The sequence below is a fragment of the Excalfactoria chinensis genome, chromosome 4 (assembly GCF_039878825.1).
Source record: "Excalfactoria chinensis isolate bCotChi1 chromosome 4, bCotChi1.hap2, whole genome shotgun sequence".
Classification (NCBI taxonomy): Eukaryota; Metazoa; Chordata; class Aves; order Galliformes; family Phasianidae; genus Excalfactoria; species Excalfactoria chinensis.
In genome coordinates, this window is record NC_092828.1 from 65,124,749 (window position 1) to 65,135,976 (window position 11,228).

Below are 11,228 nucleotides of genomic sequence, written 5' to 3' on the forward strand. Positions count from 1 at the left end.
TCTAATTTCAAAATGAGACTAAAGTTTTTGTTAGAATCCTGACTATGTTGGCATAGTTCTGAGGTTTGTGCTTAACAGAAAGCTTCAGAGAAGAGAAATACATTTGTTGTTACCCTTCCCTCTCCCCCCCAGAAAAATAATTCTGGGTATCTTAAACATGTGCATAACCTTTTAAGCATTTGTTTGTTTGTTTGTTTTTTGTTTTTCGTGGGGTTTTTTTTGAATATATATATATATACAAAATAAATGTATACTATGCCAGGATGACAGAGTATTGAAATTGATCTCAACATAATGTTTGGAATTTAAATCACTTGAAGAAAATTGTGGCATTCAGGATTTCCCTTGTGTTGTCTGAGAATAAGTGTTGAAAGGAATTCACAAAAACAGGAAAGTGGGTATATCATATTCTCTGATATTTGCTTTTCATACTAGATTTTTTATTTCAACAGTGACCTAGTCAGTTACTTTTCTCCACAGACATTTACAGCCTCCCAGTCTTTGAACTTTGATACTTCAGACCTTTTATTAAAAAATAAAAAGACCAATATTTTCTTTAAAAACCGAAGAAGAAAATGCATCTTCATGACTTTCATCCAATGACAGTATGGTCTGATCAACACCATCAATAAAGTGGGCAAAAAAACAGGCATGAAAGGAAAGAGCAGACTTTAAGAAAGCTCAGGTGAATTGAGTCAGATAATTTAAAGTTAGCTAGCTTAATATTAATGATTCAGTTATTAATCATCCTCCCTCCCTGATGTTGATTTGTCTCTACATCATATGCTTTTTACTGTTGCAGACAGAATATGACTTTTGGTAACCAGGACAGAACAAGGATAGATCTCTATGAGTATGGAAATTTCTTACAGTATGGAAATTTTGTACGTCAGAGTTACAGAAAAATAGTTTTCTTTCATTGGAAAATGTTTTTACAGTTTTAAAGGATTTACAGTTCCATGATAATGAAACAAGTAAAAAGCAGAGTAAGAAAAGACCAATGAAATAGGTATGGAAGGGGATGAAGGGGAAGCACTTTTCCTGAGACAAGAAAAATCTATTAGATGAAGAGTAAAAAAATAAAAAAATAAATAAAAATAATAAATAAATAAATAAATGTGTATATATATATATATATATATATATATATATATATATAAAAGGACTTAAAGAAAAAAATGTGTTCATTGTTTCAGTTGTGTTTCCAACAGTATTATCAACATTTTTGCATGCTGACTTTCAGAACTAGAAGTTTTTGAGGAAGAAAAACAAACTTCTTTTCTTAAACTCAGATGGAGCTTAAAGTGTGTTTATTTTTTGGCAGTATAAAAACATAATTGGAGTCAGCCTTTTAGCTCAGAAAAGTCTCCAAGGAAGATTTTTATTCACATGCAACTCAAAGTGCATTTATCTGTTAGCCACAAACTGATCAATTCTACTTTTTGCACTTTGTGACCTTCTTCAGCAAATTAGGGACACTGAAAAGCAGAAACAGCATTTAACTATGACTCTAGTTGCAAAATGGAAGTGTGTCTCTGGGTCAAAAGCCAGTCCACCATCAGCAAGATTCCCCAGTGCTGGGGCAAATGCAGACTTATACATCATGCTATACTATAAAAACATACAAAATATTATTTTAGGGATTGATTGGGATTTTTTGTTTGTTTGTTTTAGTTTTTAATAGCAGTTCTTTGCATTACAGTATCACAAGATGTAGGCAGAACAAAAACATATTATTCTGAGTTGTCTGGATCATATGACAAAGTAATGACCCTTTCCCTGAAAGCTTCTAGTGGGAGACAAGAGAAGAGCATATGTAGTAGGGAGTTAAACAAAGTAGTAAGGACAAATTGATAGATGTTATAAAATAGATGTATTTATTTATTCCTTAAAGGACTATTTTCTCAGTATTAAATTCCAAACCATGACAGTGATGAGGCTTCCGTTGGCTTTTCGGGACAGACAAACAGCTTGTCAAAACCCATGATGTGATCATCTGCCTTTTCCCAAATGAATGAAACAACTGCTGATAATGGTATAGTGCTTGCACTCGAAGATGTAAACATTTGCATATTTTGTGCAGTAGAATATACCCAAGGCTAGTTTTCCAGGTCTGAACAAGAAAGTCAGAAAGACTGAATGTACATGCACAGTAAAAGTTCTCTTTCTTTCATTTACAAAAGCAAGACAACATCTTGATGGGCTTTATCAGGTTTTATCAGCTGCTGAGAGTGATTGTTATAAGTGTCATCTATACAGCAAAGATATTTAGCCACAAGTGGATCTTTTGCAACTATTTTAATAAAAACAACAAATTATTTTTCTTCATATGATATACAAAAATAAAATAAAATAAAATAAAAATCTGAATTAATTCCATCCTGTAGTTTTCATTTGTGGATTTGTACTTGACTATTCTGATCATCAAAACAAAATGAATTTATCTGGTGTTGTACTTCTCTTTCCCAGATCTTTGAAGTCTAATGCAAATAAATAAATAAATAAATAAATAAATAGAATAAAATTAAAAAAAGAAAATGTTAAGAGTAACTTTAAATACCTTTAGTGGTGGATTACTTGCAGCTGTTAAATTGCTCCTGTAGGATCTTTTATTCATCTAGTATAAAATAATCATTTGTTTTAAAGGTCAAACATAGCTTATGGCAGGAACCACAGCGTGCATCTTTCACTAAGGATGGAGTTACCTTTACTTTAAGGCTGAAACTGCATCAATTTCTGTTTTATTTCTAGCCTGATAGATCTTCATTCTTATCTGCCAAAATGGGATTGCTTCTGATTCAGCTGAAGGAAAAGTGGAGTATGTCTCATTAACTCCAGTTCCTAGTGATGAATCTGATTATTGTTAGAACCCAGGTATAGCAATCACTGTACAGAGATGAGTAAATGTTTTCATATGTTAGTCTCTTGTACATCTTGGAATGACAATGTACTGACTATGTACTGATTTATGTATGTACATATGTACGTATTTGTTTATTTATTTTGCTTCTCTTTCTTTCTTTCTACTTATTGAAATGACATCTTACACAAAGCATCTTTCTCTACCCCACTTATTCTCCTGCTTTGATGCAGAACAGTTTTCATGTATAATTTCAGTTTCTGGTTGAAAGAGCTTTGCACATTTCATTGATATTGTTTCCATTTACCCACATCTCATCTTACTTCAGTCACTTTACAATGGGTAAGCCCCTTGGAAGCCTCTTTTATTTTTACCATTTGGTGTAGCTTCTTTCTCTGGCCCTTAGCTACTTCCATCTCATTCGTGGTCTCTATGTGGAGTAACTGCTACCTCATTTTAATTTATTTATATTTTGGTATATTTGGCAAAGTCTCAAATGAATCCTCTTTTTCTTGCTTGGTAGGTGACTGACTTTTTGTGCAATGAACAAAAGGAGAGGGGAGGCATATTTTTGTTGTTATTTCAACTGAAGCTGTTGGGGTTTTTTGTTGTTGTTGTTGTTGTCTGTTTGTTTGTTTCTCTCCCTTCTTCTATCTCCTCTCTTCTTGCTCTCTTTTTTTGTTTTTGTATTTCCTTTAAACAGTATGCAGAAGTGGCAGTGTGCTGAACAATCATTCTCCTCTTTTACATCTTGGTAGTTTTGTTTACTGTCTCAGCTGGATGATTTGTTGGAGATGGGATTAGGTCGAGTATATATACATATTATTCACATGTAGTGTACTGATGAAGAAACTGTTATTTGTCTTCACTTTCCAAGTCATATATGAGTTATCATCAATCCCCTTAACTTTACAAGATTTTTACTTTTCTTTCTAGAGCTAACTCATTACACTGCTCTCTATTTACTGCCATCTGTACCTCACTACTGTTGTTTCTATTATTTAGAATTATTGTGTGAAATCACAACTCTAAGGCAAAAGTTGAAGAAAACCATGTTTCTGAAAATATAGCCTCTGTGTTTCCTAGTATGCATCTGTAAATCTGATTTTATAACATTTCTATCTTCCATAACATCTATAATTCTTACTCTGTTTGTATGACAAAATAGTAGCTACCAGAATTATTAATTTAACTTGTTGACTGTGGCATTAGCCAGACTGTGAAAGCACCATGATGTTTCTGAAGTTGTACTTCAGATTAAAGGTTGTTCTACTGCTTTAAGTGTGTTGTGGTTTTATGATTTTTGGTTACTGGTATTCCACATCGTGACATCCTTTAACATCACTGGAAGTTAAAGTGTTAGTGCTCCAGCTCTGGGTACCTGTCTGGAAGAGAAGAAGAACTACATTCCCCAGGGGGGCTTTGAAGTCAGAGAGGAGATAGAACTCCTGGCAGTGTCACCTGATCAGGCTTTTCTCTTCATCGCTCTTCTCCTTTGCCTCTCCTTGCTGCTGCCCATCCTGTCTTTGCACATTACATCAGTATTACTGTAAGGCCTACAGCTTTCAGATAATCACTCACTATATTTGATTTATTACCTTCAATTTCTAATTATATTTTATTATAGAGTGTTATCTTGCATTCCAATACCATATTTAGCAAATTAGTTTGTATCTCCTCAGATTGTTGTTGTTGTTTTTAATTATTTTGGCATCCTATTTCCCTTTTCTGGAGGCGTGGATTTTGTGAAATCCCTCCACACCACTCCTAATGGAACGAGGCTGAACCAGCCCATAAACCATTGACAAAGTGCTTAATAGTAACAAAGTTTCAACTAGTTTTCAGATGTTAGCTTTGCTGACAATTCACGAGCCACTGTTGTATCTATTTCTTAGAATTTCTTTTCCAGTCCTTTTTGAGGAAATAAATCTAGAGAAAGAAAAAAACCAATTACTAAGTCCTTGAGTTAGAGATGAACGCACACAATAATGTATAAATTAGCATTACAATACAGATTTTTCAATATAATAACTCTTATAATAGTTCCAATGGTTTGGCAAGTTCATCCTCTTAGTTGTCTCCTCTTTCTTATTCCTTTGGGTAGATGAATTGCAGTAAAACAGTCTAAACTAAGGCACTGTCCTTATCTTTTTCTATACCTCTTCACTCTACACCCCTACTTCTGTTAATCACTATGTCAGCATAAAATACTGAGAGAGAGTGAGTGGCAGTATTGCTTTCAGCACAGATGGGCAAATCTACTCGAGAGACTTGTCAATTAGCAAGTGTTGATTTATGCTGATACTGTCATGTAAGTAGTGTTGTAGTTAGGTTTCAGGTTTACTTAAGCAAAAATCTTTGCATCTCCTTTTGTCATAGTAGAGCGTTTTAAGATCCACTGGCTGCATAGAGTCTCTGCTGATTCCTGAAGGAGTTAGCAAGAGACAATGATAAAATTTTCACAACATAGACCTGCTCTGGGGATTGTACATGTTGAGCAGAACACCTTAAAGAAAAGCCTTGGAGGAAGTATTGTGTTCCTCTTTCTGCAACTCTGCATGTTGTGTACTCCCTTCTATTGATGCAATAGCTTATTGAGGGTACTGTAGTGGACTGATATGGCCTTGTGCTGCACAGTATTAGGAAGACAGTGAAATAAGAACTCTTCTGCCTTGAATGTCCTGTATCTACTTGCAATATAGATCAGTGCCTTCTCTATCATGCCTGAAATAAGTAAGTACTTATTGATTTATCACTATGAGAGGAAACAAAACATTTCTATCTCTCTATCACTTACAATCTGTACTTTTCCTCAACACATTTAGCATAATTCTGCTCAGATAAATGTGAGGTCTGAAATCTCAGCTGGGACCTGGTAAGAAATGTGAGGAAAGAAATCCTGTGTGAGATTCAAGACAGGCACTAACATTTACCGGTGTTCTGTCCCCCTGTGGAAAATGTTATTAGACTCTTAGTACTTATGCAGTCACCTAACTGAAGTCATCCTAATATTGGGTGCAGTTACCTCCAAGTTTATAACTGTTTATATATGTGGTTTGCACATGGCTCCTAAACTCAGCACCCACTACATTATTTTGTGTATGACCATCACACCACATGTCTCAGCTCAGCTTTGTCTTATTGGGAAAGAAACATTCTAACATTTTCTTATTGTATTATTGCACTTTGTTAAAATGCAGTGTCAAACTCTTGCTACTTAGCTTCAATGATAATTAATTCATAAACTGTTTTCATGACTTGAGGGGAAAAAGATCTTATACAATCTGGTCTCACTTCTTTCTTGGTCCTCTAAACATGAGATGAGTTTGGGCCCAAAGATAGAAGTGGATGCTGAAGGTTAAACATCAAGAAGCAAATGAACTGAGACTCTGAGGAGCTGTTTCAAAAAGGATGATAAATCTAGTGGTATGAAATACTTGCTATAAAATGAACAAAGTCTTTAAAAATCCTACAGATTTCATTGTATATACTTAACCATTATTTTGAGAAATTTTAAAATCTGACTTACTTTGAGAATACTTGTTTTTGGCTTTAAATAAAATTATATGATAAGAAGAAATGTAAACATCCATTTTTGAAAAGTGATATTTACATCCTAAATGCTTTCTATGCATTCAGATTTTTTACATATATAAAACATATATGCCTTACTAATCCCTTAAAAACTTGACCATTCCTGTCTGTGACTAATCTACATATAGATAGCATAAAATAACATGCTTAAAAGATCTAAGACTAGGTTTCAAAGGAATCTTTCTGGACCAAGGCATGTGCTGTTCAGTCATTTTCACAAACTTATTTAAAAACTCAAAATATACACTTTTTCTTTTAGCAATAGAGACAGCCTTCTTCCATGATATATAGCTCCTGTGTATAACAGTATTTCTCAGATACTCTCTTTCTGTACAAGCCCATGAGACATCATGACCTTAAATTCCTAATCAATAAATCAAATCTGCTTTTAGATATCATATGTATGCATTGTGACATTTAGAAAAGGTGGTAAGATGAATATTAGGAGTGATTTCTCAGTATTATTTCCATACTTGCCAAAAAGTCTTCAGCAAGAAAGATAGATTACCTTTATTTCTGTTTGACTTTAGTTCTCTATTCATCCTCCTTTCAGTCAGGGGAGGGCAAAAATTACAATGCCTGTTTTCAAGTCCCAACTACCCTCATTTATGACAATGGAAAGTTTAACTTCATTGAGAGTTCCTATTGTTTGAAACCAATGAAACGTAATCTAAACATTTAAATTTACAGAAGTAAAGGCCATGTGCTTTTGAGGTTGATGACATTCTGTGCCTCACTCTGAATGCAGCCCAAAGGCTCGACCTTTCTTAACAAGTTACTATGTTGTACAGACTTGTCTGTGTCTTTCCCACTGGGAGCTTTAAATAGGAGCCAACTAATTTCCATTTTCTCTTTTTAATTATTCCACTGCAAGTTGGGTTCATGTGACATAATGTCAATTAGTTGAAAAAAGTGAACTACAAACTTTTGACACTGCAAGAATTTCTCCTCAGTCCTTTGAGAGTTGGTAAGTATTGTAAAAGGCAAAGGAGTCTGTCTTTTAGCTTAAGCTGCACTATTTTAACATGCACAGTCTTAAACTGGGGAAAAAAAACTGTGATATTATTCTAACGGAGAGGGAATACAGTGGGATATGGAATGTGAATTTTATTTTTTCCTAAAAATGTCCCTCAGGGCACACAACTTGTTTTGACAGAGCTTAGTAAATTAAATGATACATTCTGAAAGTACCACAGAATTCTGCCACACTTTTCACAGAAACCTAAAAGAGTTGAGGTTGGAAGGGACTTTCTGAGATGTTCTGGTCTCACTCCTCTGGTCAGGCAATGTCTTGCTAGACCAGGTTGACCATGATTACATTCAAACAGGTTTTGAATATCCCTCTGTTTCTCAGTGAACTGATGTCTAGAAATGTGATAAATGTTATCAGTCACAGAAGAAATAAGAAATGCTTATTGGCAGTGTCAGTAAAGATCTTGACTGAATTGCACTTTTTATTGTAAAGAAGAAAAACTGCAGAAGTTTCATGTTATGTCATTGGAGGTGAGGAAAAATTTACATTCAAGATTAAGTACAAAAAGTAATGAACATAACTTTTGGTAGGAAAGAAAAATTATTAGAACATCCCTCCCTTTCATTTAAAAGACAAAGACCAGAATATTTGACTGCCTGGAACTGAGTGCACTTAATGGGATTTGTAAGTCTCTTTTATTACAGTCTTTTATGTTGTCTAAAATGTCATCCTGATCATAAAGTTTTTTCCTAGTTACTTTAGATAAAAATTCATATTCCTTTGAAATGGTCTGCTTTCAACCATGTCACATTAGCTAACTGTGGAAAAGTATATCATTTGAAAATAATCTCAGTTCAACTATGAATTTTTACTTTGGTTTGTCAACATTCCATAAATGTTACTAGGAGATGACTCGACATTGTTTCCAAAATTGATTTTGGTATGGGAAAATGAGATCATACACAGTATGTGTCACACAGAACTTTTATCATACCAGTAATGCATAGAAGGTTGCAGTAGTATTTGTATTGTTCCAGAAACAATGAGAGGGGGAAATAGGAGCTACTTGCTGTAATTCCTACTTTTTACATTAGTTTCTCATTCCTTCAGAGAAAGCTTTGAAGGTACGAGGTCTATAAGCAATGGTAACTATATGGGAAACTGTTGATCACAGCCTGAACCTCTGATTAACCATCTGAGGGAAGCGATGGGTCAGCTGCAGAAGCACAAGAGAAGGTAATTCAGCTGTGCTCCTGGAAGGGTGGAGCTTGACTCCACCTCCTCTAGACCTCATTTAAGGGCTGACCACAACTAAGGCAGGTTCTCTTTCTGGAGATTGCTTCTGTGTGGAGTTTTGCAGAAAGACGTGGCATTGGTGAGTATCTTGTTGTGAACTTCAACATCAGTGAGCATTTGTTGTTTATCTTCTTTCTGCATAACCTCTGGTTATTTGTCAACTTTAAAATTGTATAGCAACGCAAACAATAATACAGCTTTTGAGCAAGGTTTGTGAGCTTGAGAGGTTTTTGTCTTTTTTGTCTTCGAGCTGTTAAGCAGTGCAAATGAATTGTTATGCATACTGGTGAACTAATATACACTTAAAGGACCATCTTATTTTGTGCTCTTCAGAGCAATTAAAAACTTGTGTATTTTAATGCACAATGAGTCAGTTATGGGAAACAAAAATTACTAAATGACTCACTACTCTACCAGTATAGAACTGGTCCTGCAATGTAGGCTGTGCTTCAGACCAATTTGAATAAATATTCATTGCTCCAGACCCCTCAAAATAAGGGTGAATTTCTTATACTTGCCGAAGTTTGAGTAAGGAGGCATTGTGTTGATGATGCATTAAAAAAAACCTAATGGAAATCTGAAGAAGCATTTGAAATCTGTGATTTCCATGTTAAGTTCACTTCTGTTCTAAATACCTTTTAACAATGTAACGTGGCTAAATAGACCCTTCTGCCCACTTTTAGAAAGCCTTTTCTGAATTCACAATTACATGCCACAGTTCATGTGCAGACAGTAGTACTATATGATCATCGTGTAGCTATGAATGATTAGCACATTTAAGATGGCTGTGACATCTTGAACTAGTTTTAAAATATTGTTTCTAATTTTCTTTTTTTTGTTTTATTTTGGGGAAAGCTGTGAGCATAAGGAATAATGAACCAATAGAACAAGCTCCATGTTCTTGGAATGTGTCTTGCAAGATACTTTTTACTTTTTAAAGGTATGACTGAAATCATAACATGGAAAACAGATTAATAAGTACTACGTGATCACATGAATTAAAATATCAGAAATGGTAACCTTAATTTATTGGTTAAAATCTGTGATTACTGCAAGGGAATGTTTGCCACTGGACAGTATTAACTGAAACAAAATTTACCTGCTTCTGTTTTAGGCAGTGAATGCATAGGCTTGGAGACCTGGTTTTGATACGAATCACCGTTATTTTCAACTTGACTAAATAATGTGATCACATAGAACAGATGAGTTCAATTTTGATTTTTCTCTCTTCTCTAGATGAGAAAATGAGTGCGGTGTAGGTTGATCATGCAGTGGATTAATTTTGACAAGACTACCATTGTTTGATGCTAAATTAAAACCAGATATAAATAAGAATGCTACTCTACCTTTCAATACAGAACTGATGCAATAAAAAAGAAATTATAGAAGCCTAAAATTCTTTCTAAGATTTCAAGGGGGAGGGGGGGGGGGGGGGGGGGAAAGGAAAACTTCTGGAAATTCAAATGAAGGTGCACACTATTCTCGTCATTGCAGAGTTTATTAGTAGATTTCTGTGCTTCTACTTTCTTAGGAATATCAATGTAAGACAAGCACAGCCATTATTGTGTGCTGACACATTCTGTACTTCCAAATAATATAATGACATGAAACAAATAAGACAGCATTAGCCAGTAGTGGTTTTTATATTCCAGATATGTAGATATTTGACTTTGTTTCCATTGTGCATCGCTAGTGAATTAGGAAAGATATTCCTTTTTTATTTTAAATGTATGTTATGATACATTTGATAGAAAATAGGAAATTATTGTAAATAAAATGCAAATTGAATGCAAACACATAAATTGAATATCAGTTGTATGGCTGCAGGTACTACCTGCTAAAAATTGTTTTATAGAAATAATTATGTTTTTAAAGTGTTTATTTAAATTTAGTGTAGTCTCTTGTTCAAATTCTTCTCTAACATTGCCTGGAGGCATTCATTTTACTTGATTTAACCTCTACTTCCAGTCTTTTCTATATGTAACTCAAATTTGCTTGCATAAGTGGATTTTTTCCAACTTTTTTTTTGTTTGTTTTTGTTTGGTTACTGTGATTAAAAGAAAATATTAAGTTAATCATGATAATATCACAAGATTTTTAAAGTCTCTAATTGTGTACTTTTCATGAGACAAGACTGTGTATACATCTGCTACCTAGGAGTTGTTTGATTAGTTTCCTTCTTCCTTGTATGTTAAAGGTGTGGCTAATGCATTAGATTGAATGCTAATATAAAATAAAGTATATAAGAGAACTATTTCAGATGGATACTTACTGATTTCCACAGCGATGTATGACTCCTGAGATTATGACATATGTAAATTATATATTTAGTTGACTCTAATATAACAATTTTGATCTTCTCTATATACATATTTCTAAGTAATCTATAAAAAAAGTGTACTGTAGGAGAAAACTGATTTTATTTTTTAGATTGCACAGTATATAAATAACCTGTATGAGTTCTGTAGGTACTGCTAGGACACAAAGAAAATGTTTAAATAGGAC

At 34.0% G+C, this 11,228-nt stretch overlaps 1 long non-coding RNA gene across 1 annotated transcript; it reads left to right on the top strand.

Annotated features, from left to right (window-relative positions):
- Nucleotides 1-8,762: 8,762 nt before the first annotated feature.
- On the top strand, nt 8,763-10,103 carry LOC140252146 (uncharacterized). The gene is made up of 3 exons (XR_011903550.1): nt 8,763-8,802; nt 9,579-9,663; nt 9,838-10,103. It is a non-coding gene; the product is annotated as an uncharacterized lncRNA (long non-coding RNA).
- Nucleotides 10,104-11,228: the final 1,125 nt, after the last annotated feature.